At 41.6% G+C, this 21,409-nt stretch overlaps 1 pseudogene; it reads left to right on the top strand.

The window, feature by feature from the left end:
* The first annotated feature begins 19,123 nt into the window (after positions 1-19,123).
* LOC120105273 lies at positions 19,124-19,221 on the top strand (annotated as a pseudogene).
* Positions 19,222-21,409: the final 2,188 nt, after the last annotated feature.

Here is a 21,409-nt window from a genome sequence, read left to right as displayed (position 1 = left end):
ATCTATGACTGTAACTATACACTATATACAATAGAAGGTTTATAATACACCAAAAGGGTATAAACCTCTATCTACATTATACTATACTATACTATGGAGCGGCACAGCTAGCAGGCAACCACTAATCCTGCTCTTCTCTATACAATACCTGCCCTGCAATCAAAAACACCAAACTGGGGAGTGAGTATATAAATACTCAGTGAGTGGAGTAGAGAGTACTATGCACATGAGACAGAATATAATCATGGCTCGAGATGAAATCTCAAGATCAATAACAACATGAACATGAACTCAACATAGAGAATATGGAATAAATCATCAATATCACCACAATCAATATCAACTCATCTAAAGCGTATATGGAATAATCAAGCAAACATATATGCTACTCATGAATATGCTCAACAGATCATAATGCTGGAACATACAAATCAGGTGTCAATATGCTGAAATCATCACTAGACAGCTGTCGGGAGGTGGGTTTTACGCCCCAGGCGAACCAGCAACAACTCCCTACTGTCACATGCATATGCAGGATAAGACACCACACTGATCATATAAATGCTGGCCAGTATCCAGAACAGAAATCCATCTCACATCTACATACTAAACGGCACCTCGCGGGAATTCTACATCCGCGGAAAGCCATACTGCACCTCGCGGGGTCTTACTATGCCCGGCGGCAAGCAGAATATAAGTCGTAGGACCGGCCGATCCTACGCCTAGGGCCGTGTCCCCCCTAGGAAAGGACTGGGCTCCGCCCACCCAGAAGGCTACTATGTGCACAAAGGCCGATGTTCAACCCCATCGACTATAGGTGTCCTGCAGATACTGCCAAGCCATGCATAAATGCCATAATGCACCCTCCCAATACTCTACTAAAAAGGAGCATAATCAAGACTACCACTCACTTAATCATGATCCAATCATAAACTAACATCAGGGTTAGAAGTGAGGGTCAAGGAAGTGCAATACAACTCAATATACCACTAAAAAGGCTCTACAAATCTTTGAAATAGAGAAAATGAAATCAATTTACAAAAGAAATCATTTCACAATTCGGAATCAATTTGATTACTCATCAACCTCTCGTAATTCCTCTCAATGTTCCCTCAAATGCATGTACAGAATAATCAAGCATGGAGAATCAAGATTATAGAGGAATCTACTACAATATCAATCAATATGCTCAAGTGGAATCAATTCACACTTGGCGACATTCATGAAAATGAATTAAGGATGCTCATGGTGCAAAGTACATGACTCCCACTCACTTGTCAATCTGGCACAGCCCTGATACGCCTCCAAAAATCTACAGCAGGCAGTGGGAAACTTCTTCCTCTTGTTCCCTAGCTTCTTGCCCAACTGTGACATGCATTTACAATACATTTAGTCTTGTATCAAGGGCTATAATCTACGTGCCAATTATAATATAGGGAACTTTAATTGATTCAACTCCCCCGTTCCCTAAATCTTTTCTTTTCTTTCCTTTTTTTTCTTTTTCTATTAATTAACTCATCATTTATGTGTATTAGGGACTCCCTTGCACGAGTACAAGGTCTCCCTTAGCCTAATCTAGGCTTAATACCCTATTATGGCATGAAATCCCTTATTTTCCACCCGGATGAACAGTAACCCGAACTGATAGTGGGTTACTTCATCCCGGTTTTGATCCACTTTCAGGACTCCAAATTTGATGAAATTTTTACCTAACATTCTACACTCATAGAGGATTCCAAAGAGATAACATGCATCATCATCGGAGGCCGTTTGACCCCTTAAATAATTCGCCGAAGTTGAGACTTCGACACAGTTTTTCCGTAGTGCCGGAAAAATTTGTTAAAATCCGATTCTTCCTCTTTTAACCACCTCTACAACCCTTATCCGACCCCTCTAGACTATATCCACCCTTTGTATAGCCTAATGTCATCAAAAGACTAGATAGGGACGGATATTTACCTTTTTCTTTTTGGAAATCGAAGTCCTTGCGTAGAGGGGAAGGAGATCTACGTTTTTCCCTTCAGCTGGAAGTGCAACCGGGATCCCTTTCCTCCTTGAATCCCCTTCCTCTTCTTCTTTCTTCTTCTTCTTCTTCTCTTTTTCTTTCTTTCTTTCCTCTGTTTCACGCCTGAGAACCCCCTCCCTCTTTCTCTCGGTTTCATTCCAAAAGCCAGCTCAAACCCTCCAATTAAATCACATCAAGATACTATTCACCCTTTTTTTAATATTATTAAATTCCCATTTTACCCCTAACACTTCAACATATCTACGGTTATGCCATTAACTTTTGATTTCTTTCCAATTTTACCCTTACCACTTCAACGCATCTACAACTATGCCATTATCTTTTGATTCCTTCCAATTTTACTCCTTATATCAATTTTAAAGGACTATTCTATCCCTTTTTATATAAAAAAAAATTTTAGGGTTATTACATCCTCCCCTCCTTATATAAAATTCGTCCTCGAATTTGAAAGAGTAAATTACCTGATTACTCAAAGGGGTAAGTAGAGCAACAATACTACCAGACGCTTTTCTGCTTGGTATGGTATTGGAAATCATATCAATTGGAAGTGTTTTACTTTCTATCTCTACCACATAGGTAGGATACACATACTTCGCTTCTATACTATCCCCTACAGATGTACTAATAGCTAAGGGAATATGCATTAATATCTTATCCTTAGCTAACTTTTTAGCAAAATAAAGGGACACAAATGAATGGGTAGCTCCAGAATTAAATAATACTCTAGCTTTAATCTTATCAATGAGGAGCATACCTGTCACAGCTACATTTAATGCCTGTGCCTCTTGTGGATTTACCGTGAACACCCTTCCTTGCCCTCTACCTACTGGAGCTGATGGCTGAGATGGTCCAACACTCTGCTGTGATGCTGGTGTCTGACCTCTGCCTCTGCCTACAGGCCCCCTACTACTAGGCCTGTCCATCTGCACAGAAGGGTAGGATGCCAAAGGCACAAACTGCTGGGTGGCACCCTGCAGGCATTCTCTGGCAAAATGACCCGGCTGTCCACATCTGTAGCACACTCCCTGGCCCATTCTGCATCTGCCAGGGTGCTGCTTCCCACATATGCCACATACTGGCCATGATTGGAACCTAGATTCAGTTCTGGCCATAGTGACTGGAGGACGAGGTACTGATGGTAGAAAAGTATCTTGTGATTGACCTCTTTCCCTCCATTTCCTCTTACGTGGGGCAGGTGGAGCTGAGCGTACAGACTGCTCCGTCGGGCCCTCCGAGAGATCTACTCCCTCAGATCTACCTCTACTGCTTTGCTCCTTCCCCACACTCATTTTTCTCTGTTCTCTTTCAGCTCTTTCCTCTTTGTTTCTGGTCTCCCACTGTTTTGCTTTATCTATCAGCCTAGACAAGGTGGGGACCTCTACTGCCAGTACTGCATTATAAAGCGGGGAAATCAGACCTCGTCTGAACCTTTCTATCCTGGCAGCTTCAGTGGGGATGATGTAAGGAGCATACTTCCCCAATCTAGTGAACTCACGAGCGTACTCAGATACGCTCATTCCGGACATCTGCTTCAGCCTCTCAAACTGAAGAGCCCGATTCTGCCTCTCAGCCGGAGACAAGAACTCATCCATCACTGCTTGCCTGAACTCTTCCCAAGTTGGAGGATTCCTACTGTACAATCTGTCCTCCATATGCCTCTGGTACCAGTCCCAGGCATCTTCCTTCATTGTAAGCCCTACAAGTTCTATAGCTCTTGCATCAGAACAGGGCAGTCTCCGTATCATCTTTTCAGTCTCCTCCAGAAATCTCTGAGGATCTTCACCTTCTTCCCCCTTAAACTCTGGGGTTCTGAGCCTCAGAAATTCCTGTACAGTAATCCCCTCATCATCTAGAGCTCGCCTGGCCAAACTTCTTGGCACAGGTACAGGAGGTGAGATGGATACTACTGACGGGGCAGGAGGTTTCCCCTGAGCAATCTGCTCTCTCAGAGCCTGATTCTCCGCCAGTAACTGTTCCATCAATTCATCTCTACTTCCTACCTCTCCTTGATCATTAACCCTCCGTCTATTAGCAGGAGGAGGTTTTTCTCTTTGGGGCTCGACATGTGCAGAACCCGCATCCAATGCTATATCTGGCTCCATTTTCCTTGGAAGTATTCTTTATATGTCTCTAAAAGAGTCAAAAAGAGAGGGCAGTCGTTACACAGAGCCATAATATATTTTACTGAATTATAAATGACTCATAAATTAATATACAGAAAAATCCTATGCTCCATAGTATAATCCTATACTTAATCCTGACTCATCCTATTGCTCTGACAGGACTCTTCTTAACCTTTGCTCTGATACCAAGCTTTGTCACGACCCCCGCCCCGTTCCCGGCGGGCCGTCGCGACGGTCCTAGGGTGCGGGTAGGCATAAGGCCACCAGCCACCACGTAGAACCCTACTACCTATCAATCATCCATAAATTCTGAAAAATTTTGGCATGATGCATGCACAAAATGATCACCTTTCCTATGGTGACCTGTCAGGATTATCTCAATACATATAACACACTACCTGTCAGAGCAGTAATCACATAATCTGTCACATAATAAACCTGGACAATATATAGCAATACATTATCACAGGCACACAACTGATCTGCACACACATATATATATACATGCTTCCCAATCCATCCATGGTCAAACCCATATCCACAACAGGATCTATGACTGTAACTATACACTATATACAATAGAAGGTTTATAATACACCAAAAGGGTATAAACCTCTATCTACATTATACTATACTATACTATGGAGCGGCACAGCTAGCAGGCAACCACTAATCCTGCTCTTCTCTATACAATACCTGCCCTGCAATCAAAAACACCAAACTGGGGAGTGAGTATATAAATACTCAGTGAGTGGAGTAGAGAGTACTATGCACATGAGACAGAATATAATCATGGCTCGAGATGAAATCTCAAGATCAATAACAACATGAACATGAACTCAACATAGAGAATATGGAATAAATCATCAATATCACCACAATCAATATCAACTCATCTGAAGCGTATATGGAATAATCAAGCAAACATATATGCTACTCATGAATATGCTCAACAGATCATAATGCTGGAACATACAAATCAGGTGTCAATATGCTGAAATCATCACTAGACAGCTGTCGGGAGGTGGGTTTTACGCCCCAGGCGAACCAGCAACAACTCCCTACTGTCACATGCATATGCAGGATAAGACACCACACTGATCATATAAATGCTGGCCAGTATCCAGAACAGAAATCCATCTCACATCTACATACTAAACGGCACCTCGCGGGAATTCTACATCCGCGGAAAGCCATACTGCACCTCGCGGGGTCTTACTATGCCCGGCGGCAAGCAGAATATAAGTCGTAGGACCGGCCGATCCTACGCCTAGGGCCGTGTCCCCCCTAGGAAAGGACTGGGCTCCGCCCACCCAGAAGGCTACTATGTGCACAAAGGCCGATGTTCAACCCCATCGACTATAGGTGTCCTGCAGATACTGCCAAGCCATGCATAAATGCCATAATGCACCCTCCCAATACTCTACTAAAAAGGAGCATAATCAAGACTACCACTCACTTAATCATGATCCAATCATAAACTAACATCAGGGTTAGAAGTGAGGGTCAAGGAAGTGCAATACAACTCAATATACCACTAAAAAGGCTCTACAAATCTTTGAAATAGAGAAAATGAAATCAATTTACAAAAGAAATCATTTCACAATTCGGAATCAATTTGATTACTCATCAACCTCTCGTAATTCCTCTCAATGTTCCCTCAAATGCATGTACAGAATAATCAAGCATGGAGAATCAAGATTATAGAGGAATCTACTACAATATCAATCAATATGCTCAAGTGGAATCAATTCACACTTGGCGACATTCATGAAAATGAATTAAGGATGCTCATGGTGCAAAGTACATGACTCCCACTCACTTGTCAATCTGGCACAGCCCTGATACGCCTCCAAAAATCTACAGCAGGCAGTGGGAAACTTCTTCCTCTTGTTCCCTAGCTTCTTGCCCAACTGTGACATGCATTTACAATACATTTAGTCTTGTATCAAGGGCTATAATCTACGTGCCAATTATAATATAGGGAACTTTAATTGATTCAACTCCCCCGTTCCCTAAATCTTTTCTTTTCTTTCCTTTTTTTTCTTTTTCTATTAATTAACTCATCATTTATGTGTATTAGGGACTCCCTTGCACGAGTACAAGGTCTCCCTTAGCCTAATCTAGGCTTAATACCCTATTATGGCATGAAATCCCTTATTTTCCACCCGGATGAACAGTAACCCGAACTGATAGTGGGTTACTTCATCCCAGTTTTGATCCACTTTCAGGACTCCAAATTTGATGAAATTTTTACCTAACATTCTACACTCATAGAGGATTCCAAAGAGATAACATGCATCATCATCGGAGGCCGTTTGACCCCTTAAATAATTCGCCGAAGTTGAGACTTCGACACAGTTTTTCCGTAGTGCCGGAAAAATTTGTTAAAATCCGATTCTTCCTCTTTTAACCACCTCTACAACCCTTATCCGACCCCTCTAGACTATATCCACCCTTTGTATAGCCTAATGTCATCAAAAGACTAGATAGGGACGGATATTTACCTTTTTCTTTTTGGAAATCGAAGTCCTTGCGTAGAGGGGAAGGAGATCTACGTTTTTCCCTTCAGCTGGAAGTGCAACCGGGATCCCTTTCCTCCTTGAATCCCCTTCCTCTTCTTCTTTCTTCTTCTTCTTCTTCTCTTTTTCTTTCTTTCTTTCCTCTGTTTCACGCCTGAGAACCCCCTCCCTCTTTCTCTCGGTTTCATTCCAAAAGCCAGCTCAAACCCTCCAATTAAATCACATCAAGATACTATTCACCCTTTTTTTAATATTATTAAATTCCCATTTTACCCCTAACACTTCAACATATCTACGGTTATGCCATTAACTTTTGATTCCTTTCCAATTTTACCCTTACCACTTCAACGCATCTACAACTATGCCATTATCTTTTGATTCCTTCCAATTTTACTCCTTATATCAATTTTAAAGGACTATTCTATCCCTTTTTATATAAAAAAAAATTTTGGGGTTATTACAGAAGTACTGCCGCTTCCATCGAGACCATGGGCACGACACGGAGGACTGTATTCAGCTCCGAGATGAGATCGAGGCGCTTATTCACCGCGGGGTGCTCAATCGGTTCATACGGAACCGACGTGAAGAGAGGAGGCCAGCAGAAAACGCCACGCCCCCTGAGAATCCAAATGACAACAGACCCATCGCAGGCACCATCAATGTCATTAGGGGAGGGACTTCTGCTGGAGAGCCAGCCCAGGAAGTTCCCCCAAAGCGCCCACGCACTTCCGAAGCCATCTCGTTCTCGGATGAGGATTTGGAAGGGGTTGAGACCCCTCATGATGATACTGTGGTCATCTCCATGATTGTAAATAAGTTTGATGTAAAGCGTGTCTTAGTTGATAATGGGAGCTCGGCCAATGTTTTGTATTACCATGCCTACCAAAAAATGGGGTTACCGAAAGGACATCTCCGAAATATTAATACCCCACTAGTCGGGTTCACCGGAGATTCGGTCCCAGTCGAGGGTGAAGTCAGCTTCCTTGTTACGGTCGGCCTCGCTCCCCAGGAAAGCACTGTGAGGACGGACTTTCTTGTGGTCCATCTATCCTCAGCTTACAATGCCATCCTCGGACGACCAGGACTCAATGCTCTCCGAGCCGCGGTCTCCACCTACCATCTGCTCGTACGATTCCCCACCAACCAAGGAGTAGGCGAGGTCTGCGGAAACCAGCTGATAGCCAAGCAGTGCTATTTGGCGACCCGCAAGGCGAAGCAACCAATTGAAGCGTCAAGCCGGCAAGAGCCATCAGCCGAGGTGCCAACTCAGGCAACAGGCCCCTCGCTATCCATAGAAACCCTGGACGCAAGGGACAACCCCTGGAGGAAGCAAGTAGAGCTCGGTGAGCTTCTTGTTCAAGTTCCTCTACGAGAAAGTTTTTCCGAGCTAACTGTATAGGTCCGCTTCGGCCTTGGCATCCGCGAGAGGGATCACCTCATTAGCTTCCTGCGAAACAATGCTGATGTCTTCGCCTGGTCGCCCGCCGACGTACCAGGAATTGACCCTGAGGTCATGGTCCATCGACTCCGGGCGAAGCCGACCAGCAGACCTGTAAAGCAGAAAAAAAGGGGCTCCGCCCCGGAGCGACAACGAGCTGCAGCCGAGGAGGTGAGTAATGTTGGGTTGTGGAGCCTGATCCATTCCCTTTTCCTAGACCCCTATGTGCACTATGGTGGTGGAGGATCAAGGGAAGACAAGCCGGAAAGAGTTTCGAGAAGATTCAGAGTTGAATCAGCAAAGAAAGAAACCTTCAGCAAGGTCCGGAGTCGACTCCAGCAGACTTGGAGTCGACTCTAGCACGCAGGTAGTCTTGGCACAGTTTTTGGAGTCGACTCCAGCAGACCTGGAGTCGACTCCCCAGTGTTGGAGTCGACTCGAGAACTCCAGGAGTCGACTCCCACAGGTAGACAGAGAGGCATTTTTTTGTGGACTGTTGCCGAGTCGACTCGCAGAATTGCGGGAGTCGACTCGAGCACGGTTTTCACGCGAGGCTGAGTTATGAACCGGGTCCAAGCCAAGGTTTTTGAGCCCTAATCAAAGTAAGAGATTGGGAGGTATATATAGACTTCTTGAGGGACACGAGAGGTGTGGTTGCAACCTGGAGAAACCCTAGAACTCATCAACGAGAGGTTCCAAAAGTAGATCCTTTGTGTGCATCAGGAAGACGACGTGTTGCTCGTCTTGAGAGAGATTGTTTGCTGTGTGAAAGAGAGTTTTGTTTCTCTTCTCTTGAATCTCTGTAACTTCCTTTGATCATATAGTGAAATATTGATCTGTGCGGCTGTGGACGTAGGAGCAAGAGACTCCGAACCACATAAACTTGAGTGTCTTGTGCGTTTTGCTATTGTTTTTGCCGTGTTATTCTTTCTCCTACTATCTTTTATATTCCGCATTCGTAGGGTTGATCCCTAACAACTGGTATCAGAGCAATCTGGTTCGAAGAAAAAAAAAAGAGTGGGAGCAATGGCGGCTGAAGAAGGCAAGGTCAAGATTGACAGATTTGATGGCAAAGACTTTGGTTTCTGGAAGATGCAGATCGAAGATTATTTATATCAGAAGAAACTTCATCTACCTCTTGAAGGTATGAAACCGATAGATATGTCACAGGCCGACTGGGATTTAATGGATCGTCAGGCTTTGGGAGTTGTTCGCTTGACGTTGGCTCGAAACATTGCGTTCAACGTTTTGGAAGAGAAGACAACAGCAGGTTTGCTGAAAGCATTGTCGAATATGTATGAAAAACCCTCGGCCTCTAACAAGGTGTACCTGATGCGCCGTTTATTCAATCTGAAGATGAGTGAAGGTTCCTCAGTTACGGATCACATCAATGAGTTCAATCTGATTACGAGCCAGTTGAGTTCGGTGGAAATCAGCTTTGAGGATGAAGTTCGTGCTCTAATTCTCCTATCCTCCTTGCCAGAAAGTTGGGGTGCAACGGTGACAGCTGTAAGCAGTTCCTGCGGCTCAAACAAACTGAAGTTTGAGGAGGTCCGAAATCTGATACTCAGTGAAGATATCAGAAGGAGGGAGTCTGGTGTGAAATCTGGTTCGATTCTGAACATATCTGAAGGTAGAGGAAGAACTGTGCAACGCAGTGAAAATCATGGCAGATCGAAGTCTAAGAGGAGGAGCAAGTCTAGATCGAAAGGCGATGGCTGCTGGTATTGTGGCAAGATGGGCCACACGAGGAAGAATTGTTGGCTCAGAAAGAAGAATCCAAGCAAGGGGCAGAATGAGGAGTCCGTGAATGCAACCACAGATGAAGCCAACGATGCTTTGATTCTCAGCGTGGACAGTCCTATGGAATCGTGGATACTAGACTCTGGAGCTTCGTTTCATTCTACCTCACGGAAGGAGTGTATGCTGAATTACACTGCAGGAGACTTCGGAAAGGTTTATCTCGCTGATGATGAGCCTTTAGATATTGTGGGGAAAGGTGAAGTTCATATCAGGATGCTGAATCAGTCAGTGTGGAAACTGAAGAATGTGAGGCATGTCCCAGGCTTGAAGAGAAATTTGATTTCTGTTGGGCAGCTTGACAGCGAAGGGTATGTTACTACCTTCATAGGTGGTTCATGAAAAATTACCAAAGGAGCTATGGTGATAGCACGTGGGAACAAGTTGGGAACTCTCTACATGACCAATGACACCAAGGATACGGTAGCATTAGCAGAAAGAGGTGCAGATAGTTGTCTTTGGCATCGCAGACTCGGACATATGAGTGAGAAAGGTATGAAGATGATGGTGAAGAAGAACAAGCTAGCAGATCTGAAAACTGTTGATGTAGGTCTCTGTGAAGACTGCATATTTGGGAAGCAGAAAAGAGTTAGTTTCTCAAAGGGTGGAAGAACACCGAAGACAGAAAAGCTAGAGCTTGTACACACAGATGTGTGGGGGCCTTCACCAGTTGCATCTCTTGGAGGCTCACACTATTATGTCACGTTCATCGACGACTCTACCAGAAAGGTTTGGATTTATTTCATGAAGCACAAATCAGAGGTATTTGTCACCTTTAAGAAGTGGAAAAGTCTAGTGGAGAATGAATCTGGTGTAAAGATAAAACGACTAAGGTCTGATAATGGCGGTGAGTATGACAGCAGCGAGTTTAAGAAATTCTGCGCAATGAATGGAATCCGAATGGAGAAGACAATACCGAGCACACCGCAGCAAAATGGGATGGCTGAGCGAATGAACAGAACCCTAAATGAGAGAGCCAATAGTATGAGGATCCATGCTGGTTTGCCCAAGATGTTTTGGGCTGAGGCAGTCAACACCGCAGCGTATCTGATAAACAGAGGCCCGTCGGTTCCCCTAGATTGCAAATTGCCTGAAGAAGAGTGGACAGGAAAAATAGTAAATTTGTCACACTTGAGGGTCTTTGGGTGTGTCTCCTTTGTGCACATGCGCCAAAAACTTGACGCGTTCGCAAAAATGTTTTCGCGAAACTAATCTCCCAAGTATAGGAGAATCGCACAAGTAGTAAATTCTCGGAAGTTCGAGGTCGAATCCTCAGGGAACGATCTATAGATTATTAGCGTAATTTTTAGATGTAATTTTCAGTTGAATAAATATGTGGATTAAGATGATGTTTTGATTTTCATAAATTAAAATCGGAGAACAATATAGCAATAAACAAAGTTCAATGAAATAAAGATGGTAGGGATCTGGAATCCCCCTTGATGATATTGCATCCAAGAAATAAACTCTATGGTTCTTGATTAAAAATGAATGGTAGGATAGATCTAATCATGGTATATGTTTCATGAACATATGAACTCAATTTCTAAGCATTCATCGTGCTTTCTACGTCTACGGCAAATCAAATACTAAAGCAATCCATATATCAATAATCATAATCCCTTAAAGAGCTATCTACGAAATAACTATGCATGGATCAAAAACATATTAGTAAATATAATTCATTCAAGGCAAAAGTTTAGAGTTTACTTTAAAGAGCAATACATCAAAGGTTCCTCCATCTCCCTCCCTAAGAAATTAGCCGTCCATCAACATAAAAGAAATCTCCCCTGTTCCTCTTCCTTCTCTCTTTTTTTTTTCTTTTTATTTTCAGAAACAGGGCATGCCCTGTTTCCTCTCTTTTTTTTCTTCTTCTTTTTCGAATGGGGCTGAGACTCTGTTTTTTCGAAATGAACTCCCCCCCCAACCCATCCCAGCCGAGAGGTATATCAATCCCCCCTTTCCTCGCACGCGGTGGAAACGAATGGATAGGATGAATCTCGGGAGATTGCAGTGGCCTGGAGGATCCGATCGTGGATGGATCGCGATCTCTTCCCCGCTGGAATCGCAGACTCGATTGATGCGCTGGTGGGGAGAAAGATCCGGGAGCATGTGATCTCGGGAGAGCTAGGCAGAAGAAAAGAATCTTGGCTCGCGGAAGAAGCAGACGACGTGGGTCACTCGCAGGATGCTGGAAAAGGCTGGACTTTGCTGGGAGGGTGCACGCGGATGGCTGGGAGGAGCATGGACGCGGAAGACTGGGATCTGGGACTCGTGGAAGAAGCCGGGACGCTTGAAGAATCTGATGCGGATGAGATGCTTCATGGGATGCTGAACGGCTGGGCTTGATCGTTGGAGTTAGGATGACTAAAATCTGGAATGCTGAGAAGGTGCACTGGTGAGGTCGGGATGCAGGGAGAAGGCTGGTTGCAGGATCTTCGGACGCGGCAGATGATGCGGTGGTGACGGCTGGGATGTATGCTCTGGCTTGCGGGAGAAGCGGAAGGAAGCTGAGATTTGGAACTCGGAAGCGAGCTGATCACGGAAGATTCACATGCGGACGGCTGAAGGAGCTGATAGCATGGCCTTGGGCGCTTTGGATAGCTCACGGGAGAAGAGGATGGGCTGCACGTGGGCTCCATCGGGCTGAGCTGCACGGGCTGCTGGGAATTTGTTGCAGTGAACTGGATGGCTGAACTTAGACTCCTTCTAGTGTGCAACTGGGGTTGAAACATGCAGTTGGCTGGTGGTCACCTGCGGTGATGTTTGGACCCAATGCACATCTTAGCTTTGATTTATAATCACCTGCACCCCACAAAAATATAATATTAATGCAGCACTTTTATCATTATTTGTTAGCAATAATACTAATTTAAGTGATATGTAGATCGCACTTTTGTGCTCTCATCACACCCCCCAACTAGCTTAATGCTAGTCTCTAGCAATTCAGAGTAAACAATAACATTAGAGTACAAAAAGTGTTGGTTGATCCTTTGATGTTTTATTAGAACTAATTGCATAAAAATTAAGATAAGTACTCACTTTCGTAGGAATCACGATTGCACTTAGCATGTGCAACAAGCCGTTAAACCTCTAGGTTACCCTAGTGGACGAGTGTTGTCTCGTGAGAGTTTTCAGGGACGTTACCCACAAACATCATGAATGATATGACATGAGATCCTAATAAAAATGTGAAATAAATTCTAAGCTAATACACATGTAATTAATTGATATATATTTTCAAGCATGGCAACAATCAAAGCAAGGAAATATAAAAATGTAGTGTGCATCAAATCGAATGACTTTCTCAGAGTACTAATACCTCCACCACAATAGGGCACTGCCTGAGTTTTAGGTGCACTACTCAAGTTCACAAGTGTTTTCTACAATTTGTTAGAACCTGATCCATCAAATTTTCAGAATATCACATGTTGTCTAAATTTGTCAAGAATGGTTTGCAAGTAAAGAAAGAGCTATCAATCCCAACTAAACAACTCGGGTACACAGAGGTCCAATACAATAGAGTCAAACCAGTCATTACCACATGTCACTAGGTTCAGCCTAACCAACTCATTCATGCTTATTTTTATTTCATTCTTTTTTTTTTCAATACACATGACAACTACAGCTATCCAACCCCATTAGGCTCTAGTAAGGTCCATGAAGCGAACTTTCAGTCAATGACCCCCGATCCAGTTGGCTCAAGACATTAGGTGAAACACCCCTTGGACGTAATTACTCGAACCAGACTACGCCACGAGGCCAGACTTGTCATCGTAAGTATTTTTTTTTTTGAATAATAATTATGCAAGAAAAGAAATGGTAGACTGAACCATATAAATATTTTTATTATATATGTGACTGCATTGTGACTATAGGTCAACCAAGGTCGGATCATAAGGCACCTAAGTAATCTAGTCGGGATATTCAACCTCTATGTTTATGTGAAAACCAAATCCTGAACCTTATGGTATGAACAAGGATACTCATACTTCTTTTATGGATAAGGCTAACAAAAATGCAGTTAACAAATATGAACTCCTGAGGCCTTCCTATTGTCATTAAGTACACGTGTGGGGATCTAATAATAGGTCTCTGATCAGTCATAGTATGCATGTGTTCCTTGCCTTAATAGTTGCACACACTCAATATGAAAATACATGTGCATTTGCTCAGAAAAGAAAGTAATAGAATAAATCAAATGCAAAAACAAGTTTTTTTTTTTTCAAAATATTGCCCTCCCCCCAACTTAAACATTGCATTGTCCTCAATATAAAAAAAATGCAAGAAAACTATATATGAGAGACAATAGAGAAAATAATAGAGAGAAGAAGAATACCTTGAGCTGTTGAGTTTTAGAAAAGAAGACCTACAAAATAAGAAGAAAAATAGAAATAAAAGAAAAAAAATTGAATTCTAACTAATATACACATACCTTGGCCGTCATGCTCAGTCATAAGAAGGCTCCTCCAAGGGAAAGGAGTCCTCTTCATCTGCAAAATTCTCAAGAAAAGGTTTTAATCTGTGTCCATTTACCTTAAAAATTTTGTCATCCTGTGGATTCTCAATTTTAACTGCCCCGTGTGGAAAAACAGTTTTTACAATGAAAGGACCTATCCATCTTGATCGTAACTTTCCAGGAAACAAATGTAAGTGAGAGTCATAACAAAGAACTTTTTGTGCAGGTTCAAAAGATTTTCTTAGAATTGATTTATCATGCCTAATTTTCATTTGTTCTTTACAAAGTCTAGCATTGTCATACGCATCCCGACGAATTTCATTCAATTCACTTAATTGTAATTTTCTAACAAAACCAGCATCTGAAAGTTCAAAGTTTAATTTTCTAATGGCCCAATACGATCTATGCTCTATTTCAACAGGTAGATGACATGCTTTTTCATAGACTAGCCGATACGGGGACATACCAAGAATAGTTTTATAAGCAGTACGGTAAGCCCACAATGCATCAGAAAGTTTTAAAGACCAGTCTTTGCGTGATGGATTCACCGTTTTCTCTAAAATTCGTTTAATCTCCCGATTGGCTAACTCTACTTGGCCACTAGTCTGCGGGTGATAAGGAGTTGCAATTCTATGGGTGATACCGTACTTTCGTAATAGAATCTCGAAAGGTTTATTACAGAAATGTTTTCCCCCATCACTAATTATAACCTTGGGCATCCCAAACCTAGAAAATATGTTTTCTTTAAGAAATTTTAAAACTGGTTTGTGGTCATTTGTTCGACAAGATACAGCTTCCACCCATTTGGACACATACTCAACACCAACCAAAATGTACTCATATCTAAAAGACGGTGGAAATGGGCCCATGAAATCAATGCCCCACATGTCAAAAATTTCAATAGCAGTAATGGACTGAAGAGGCATCATTTGCCTACGAGTTAGACTTCCAACACGTTGACATGGGTCACATGTCCTACAGAACTCGTGGGCATCTTTAAATAGCGTAGGCCAATAAAAACCACATTGTAACACCTTAGCTGCTGTTTTCTTAGATGCAAAGTGTCCTCCGCAAGCATTGGCATGACAGAAAGAGAGTACACTTTGTATCTCATGATCTGGAATGCATCTTCTAAAGATTTGATCATTGCAATACTTGAACAAATAAGGGGCATCATAATAATAACTCCTTACTTCACGCAAGAAATTATTCTTATCATTCGATCCCCAATGCTCCGGCATCCGGTTCGTGACAAGAAAGTTTACAATATCAGCATACCATGGTATAGTAGAAAGTGCAAATAGCTGCTCTTCAGGGAATGAGTCTTTGATGGGCAACTGTGGCACCAAATCATGAACAACTAGCCGTGATAGATGGTCAGCAACCACATTTTCTACTCCCTTTTTATCTTTGATAGTGATGTCAAATTCTTAGAGTAGAAGTATCCATCGTATTAAGCGTGGTTTGGCCTCTTTCTTATCCAGTAAATATTTTAGCGCTGCATGATCCGTGAAGATAACAATAGGAGCACCAAGGATATAAGAGCGAAATTTGTCTAATGCAAATACTACTGCAAGCAATTCCTTCTCGGTGGTGGTGTAATTCATTTGAGCATCATTTAAGGTTTTGCTTGCATAGTAGATGACATATGGCTTATTATCCTTGCGTTGTCCTATGACAGCTCCTATCACATAGTCACTAGCATTGCACATGATCTCAAAAGGTAATGACTAATCAGGTGGTCGCACGATGGGTGCAGTGCTAAGCATAGCCTTCAATTTTTCGAATGCCTCTTGACAGGTTTCGGTCCAATTGAACGGTGTATCAAGGGATAGGAGGTTACATAATGGTCGAGCTATGACACTAAAGTCCTTGATGAACCTCCTATAAAATCCGGCATGACCCAAAAATGATCTAACATCTCTAACCGTCTTGGGTGCAGGTAGCTTGGCGATTAGGTCAATCTTAGCTCTATCAACTTCCATGCCCTTCGATGAAACAATATGTCCTAGGACAATTCCCTTTGGCACCATGAAGTGGCATTTCTCCCAATTCAGTATCAAATTCTTTTCCATGCATCGAGCTAAGTCTGCTTGTAAATGTAATAAACAATCATCAAAAGAATCGCCAAAAATAGAGAAATCATCCATAAACACTTCTAAAAATTTTTCGTTTATTTCTTCAAAAATGCTGAGCATACACCTTTGAAATGTTGCAGGTGCATTACACAACCCGAATGGCATCCGACGGAAAGCGAATGTGCCAAAAGGACAAGTGAAGGTAGTCTTTTCTTGATCCTCAGGTGAAATTTCGATTTGGTAGTACCCGGAATAGCCATCGAGAAAACAATAGAATTTGTGTCCTGCAACTCTTTCCAAAACTTGGTCTAGGAAGGGTAGGGGAAAGTGATCCTTCCTAGTGACCAAATTTAATTTTCGGTAGTCAACACACATGCGCCAACTCGTCGGAACGCGAGTCGGAGCTAACTCACCCTGCTCATTTTTGACTACCGTCAGACCCGACTTCTTAGGAACGACTTGAGTAGGACTTACCCACTTGCTGTCGGAAATTGGGTAAATAATACCCACGTCAAGCAACTTGAGGACTTCTGCTTTAACCACATCTCTCATCATAGGATTCAACCTGCATTGCATTTGCCTTGTGGTTTTAGCATTGTCCTCCAAATATATCCGGTGTGTGCAAATTAAAGGGCTAATCCCCTTCAAGTCGGCAATAGACCACCCTAAAGCTCCTTTATGATTCTTTAGAACACAAAGTAATTTTCTTTCTTGGGCATGATCCAAATCAGATGAGATGATTATAGGAAATGTGTCCTCGGGTCCAAGAAAGGCATACTTGAGTTCCTTCGATAAAGGTTTCAACTCGAGCTTAGGTGTTTGTTCATGGGATGGTACTATCTTTGCTTTTCGAGGTGGCAACTGTTCAAATTCCTCTATTCTTGGTCTCCACCTATTGACCATCATGACATCCGAGTTATCTAAAATAGGTGGGACCATATCATCAGCAGTACCTTCAGAACACCAATCTATCAAACCATTGTCGGCTGATTCAGTAAATGTTTCTTTTAACAAATATTCTTCCGCAATGGTTTCAACCCATTCAACTTCTTTACTTTCTTCATGATCACTGGGTTGTTTACCTATACTAAAAACGTTCAGTTCCAAGGTCATATTGCCAAAAGAAAGCTTCATGACACCATTCCTACAATTGATCAATGCATTAGAAGTTGCAAGGAATGGACGTCCTAAGATGACTGGAATCTGAGATGGTGAATTGGAAGCCGGATGTGTGTCCAGTACGATAAAGTCGACAGGAAAATAGAATTTGTCTACTTGGACCAACACATCTTCGATAATTCCTCTAGGAACCTTCACTGACTTGTCAGCTAATTGTAAGGTTACAGTTGTTGGCTTCAACTCACCCAAATCGAGTTGCTCATATACCGTATATGGCAACAAGTTCACACTCGCTCCTAAATCTAGCAATGCTCGCTCAATCCTAAAATTGCCAATGATGCACGAGATAGTTGGGCAACCTGGATCCTTATATTTAGGGAAAATGTTATGCTGTAAAATCGCACTCACATTTTCAGCCAGAAATGCCTTCTTCTTGACATTTAATCGACGTTTGACAGTGCACAAATCCTTCAAAAATTTTGCATATGAAGGCACTTGTTTAATTGCATCAAGAAGAGGTACATTGATTTTTACTTGCTTAAAAAGCTCAAGAATTTCAGAGTTTGGTTCAAGCTTTTGCAAGGGCTTTAATCTTTGTGGAAATGGTGCTGGAAAAGGACATTTGATTTTTTCAGTAGATGTTGGTGCTTCAATTTCTTCGTTATCCTTTTCTTTTGTCTTTGGAGGGTCAGAATCAGGTATGACTTGTGTTTGTTCTGGGACTGGTCGGTCAATAACTTTTCCACTTCGCAAAGTTATTATACTCTTCGCTTGTTTTTTATGCGAAGTTAAAGATGATGCATTGCTACCACCATAGACTTGAGGGTTAGGTTGTGGTTGAGCTGGTAGCTTACCCTTCTCTTGAGCACTTAAAGCAGTGGTCAGCGTTGTCAGTTGATTTCTTAATTCATCATTGATTTTAGCTTGACCTTGCATGAAAGATTGCAAAGTTTCTTCAAGACTGGGTTTTTGAGGGGGTGCATGTGCATAATGAGGGTGCGGAGGTGGAGGAGTTGGGTTATATACTTGTTGAGGTTGGTCATTCCTCCACCTGAAATTTGGATGGTTCTTCCAACCAGGGTTGTACGTACCCGAAAAAGGATTATTGAAAGATTTTTGATAGGTATTCATAGCATTGGCCTGATCGTGCAAGACTTCCTTGAATGCGGGTATTGTGGGGCAATCAGTGGTGAGATGGCCAGGCATCTCGCAAATCCTACAACACTCGCTGTTATGTTCTACGGTCTTGACGGGTTCAATCCTTCTAAGTTCAATTTCCTCTACCTTCCTAGTAAGGGCTGCCATTTTAGCCTGAATATCATCCTGAGTACTAAGGTTGTAAAGGCCCCCGTGTGGAATGCTAGTAGGCTTAGGCAAAGGTTTATTCACTCTATCCCCTGTATCCTATAATTGTGCAGTCTCTGCGAGAGAGTCTAAATAGTCCCATGCCTCATCGGGTTGCTTTTCTAAAAATAGACCATTGCACATAGTCTCTATAAATTGTTTTAACTGTAGAGACAACCCTTCGTAAAAGAAACTAATGGTTCTCCATGTTTCAAACCCATGATGAGGACAAGAGAGAAGCAATTCTTTAAATCTCTCCCAGTATTCATAAAATGTTTCATGGTCTTTTTGTTGTAAGTTACTAATGTGCCTTTTCAAAAAGTTAGTCCTTTGTGCGGGAAAGAATTTTTTCAAGAATTCTCTTTGCATATCATGCCATGTTCCTAGCGATCTAGGTCTCAAGAAGTTCAGCCATGTTTTGGCTTTATCCTTTAAGGAAAAAGGAAACAATGTCAATTTAAAGACATCTTCCGATACATTTGGCACTCTAAATGTGATGCTAATTTCCTCAAAATCCTTAAGATGAAGATAAGGGTTCTCGGATTCCATCCCATGATACTTGGGCAGCAATTGAATTACTCCTGGTTTGATTTCAAAGTGTCCTACATTTTCAGGAATAATCATGCATGAAGGTTGACTAGTCCTAGTGGGGTGTAAGTATTGTCGAAGTGTCATAACTGGAGGTCTACCTTCATCACTATGGTGACTTCCTACATCATCAGAAAAATTTGCCATCTCATAAGGTGTGAGATACTGCGAAGGAATTTCAAGGATGTGTCCTAAGGGATGATCTAAAGTTGTACGACTTAATCGACCGGTGTCGTCCCTATTCCAACCTAGCATACAAAATTTAATTTTTTTTTATGTTTTTTTTTAAAAAATAAATATAAATAAAAGTACCAACTAAAGATACCCTAAAACTACACCCTAAAACAAAAATCTATTCACAATCAAACATGCAACTAAATATTACACCTCAATTTCTAATGTTTTTTTAAAATTTCTAGACAGCTCCTAACTGGTTTGAAGAGGGCACCTAAGCCTCCAATCCGGTCTAATGAACCGAGTTGACCAGGTAAGCTCCCAGGTAAGTGGAGGGGTCACGATGCGTTCGCAAAGGTCCCACTTAAAACCTACTTGCCTCGAACAGATGAACTGTCTTCCTTATAGGAACAAAGCTTGCCTAGACATCAACTAAGCCACAGAGCGAAATTGGTGCAACTTTCGATGGTCTTCATCCTATTGAGCTCGAATGTCCTTAGGGGCCAACGTCTAGTTGATTTTAGTTAAGCTTAGGATATTTATGCAATGGGGTGATTTTTGGGCTAAGGACGAGTGATGAAATCCCGACCTTATCTTTTTAAATGGGTTCAGCCCTTAGAATATTTTATGCTGATGCCTTATACTATATGCAACAATCAAGAGATTTTTTTTTTTAATGTTTATGACATGACATTAAATTTCATTGACTAGGTGATCAAGCAAATTATTTATTTATTTTTTTTAAAAAAATTTTATGAGTTGAAGTTTGAGATTTGAATTCTGAAATTTGAATTTGAAATTTTAGGTTTTTCTCTTTTTTTTAATTTTTGAATAATCACCCTTGATCTTTTCTTAAAGTTTTTTTTTTTAAATTTTTAATTAGCAACAAGGGTTAATGAGATATGATAACAATAAAATTCTTATTCTAAAACAATTAAATGCAGAAAATTCAAAACAGAAAGCAACAAGGTTTCGTATTAATCTAATAGTCTTAAATGTTTCAGAATGTCAATCAGACCGTTTAGATGAATAAAACACTGGTCCTACACCTGACGACCAAATTTGAGTTCAATCAGATGGTTAATTACTTTGATATCGGAGTTTGATGCAAACTGTGCAGGAAATAAAAATAGCAGAATTTTTTTTTCAGTTTTAGTTTTACTCTAATGTTCAATTTAACTGATAGGGTACTAATTAAATCTAAAATTATACTAATAACTAAGCCGTTCCCCGGCAACGGCGCCAAAAACTTGGCGCGTTCGCAAAAATGTTTTCGCGAAACTAATCTCCCAAGTATAGGAGAATCGCACAAGTAGTAAATTCTCGGGAGTTCGAGGTCGAATCCTCAGGGAACGATCTATAGATTATTAGCGTAATTTTTAGATGTAATTTTCAGTTGAATAAATATGTGGATTAAGATGATGTTTTCATTTTCATAAATTAAAATCGGAGAACAATATAGCAATAAACAAAGTTCAATGAAATAAAGATGGTAGGGATCTGGAATCCCCCTTGATGATATTGCATCCAAGAAATAAACTCTATGGTTCTTGATTAAAAATGAATGGTAGGATAGATCTAATCATGGTATATGTTTCATGAACATATGAACTCAATTTCTAAGCATTCGTCGTGCTTTCTACGTCTACGGCGAATCAAATACTAAAGCAATCCATATATCAATAATCATAATCCCTTAAAGAGCTATCTACGAAATAACTATGCATGGATCAAAAAC

This window comes from Phoenix dactylifera, unplaced genomic scaffold (genome assembly GCF_009389715.1).
Source record: "Phoenix dactylifera cultivar Barhee BC4 unplaced genomic scaffold, palm_55x_up_171113_PBpolish2nd_filt_p 000245F, whole genome shotgun sequence".
Taxonomy (NCBI): Eukaryota; Viridiplantae; Streptophyta; class Magnoliopsida; order Arecales; family Arecaceae; genus Phoenix; species Phoenix dactylifera.
Note: the sequence above shows the minus strand (reverse complement) of the source record. Positions and strands in the feature narration are given on the sequence as shown.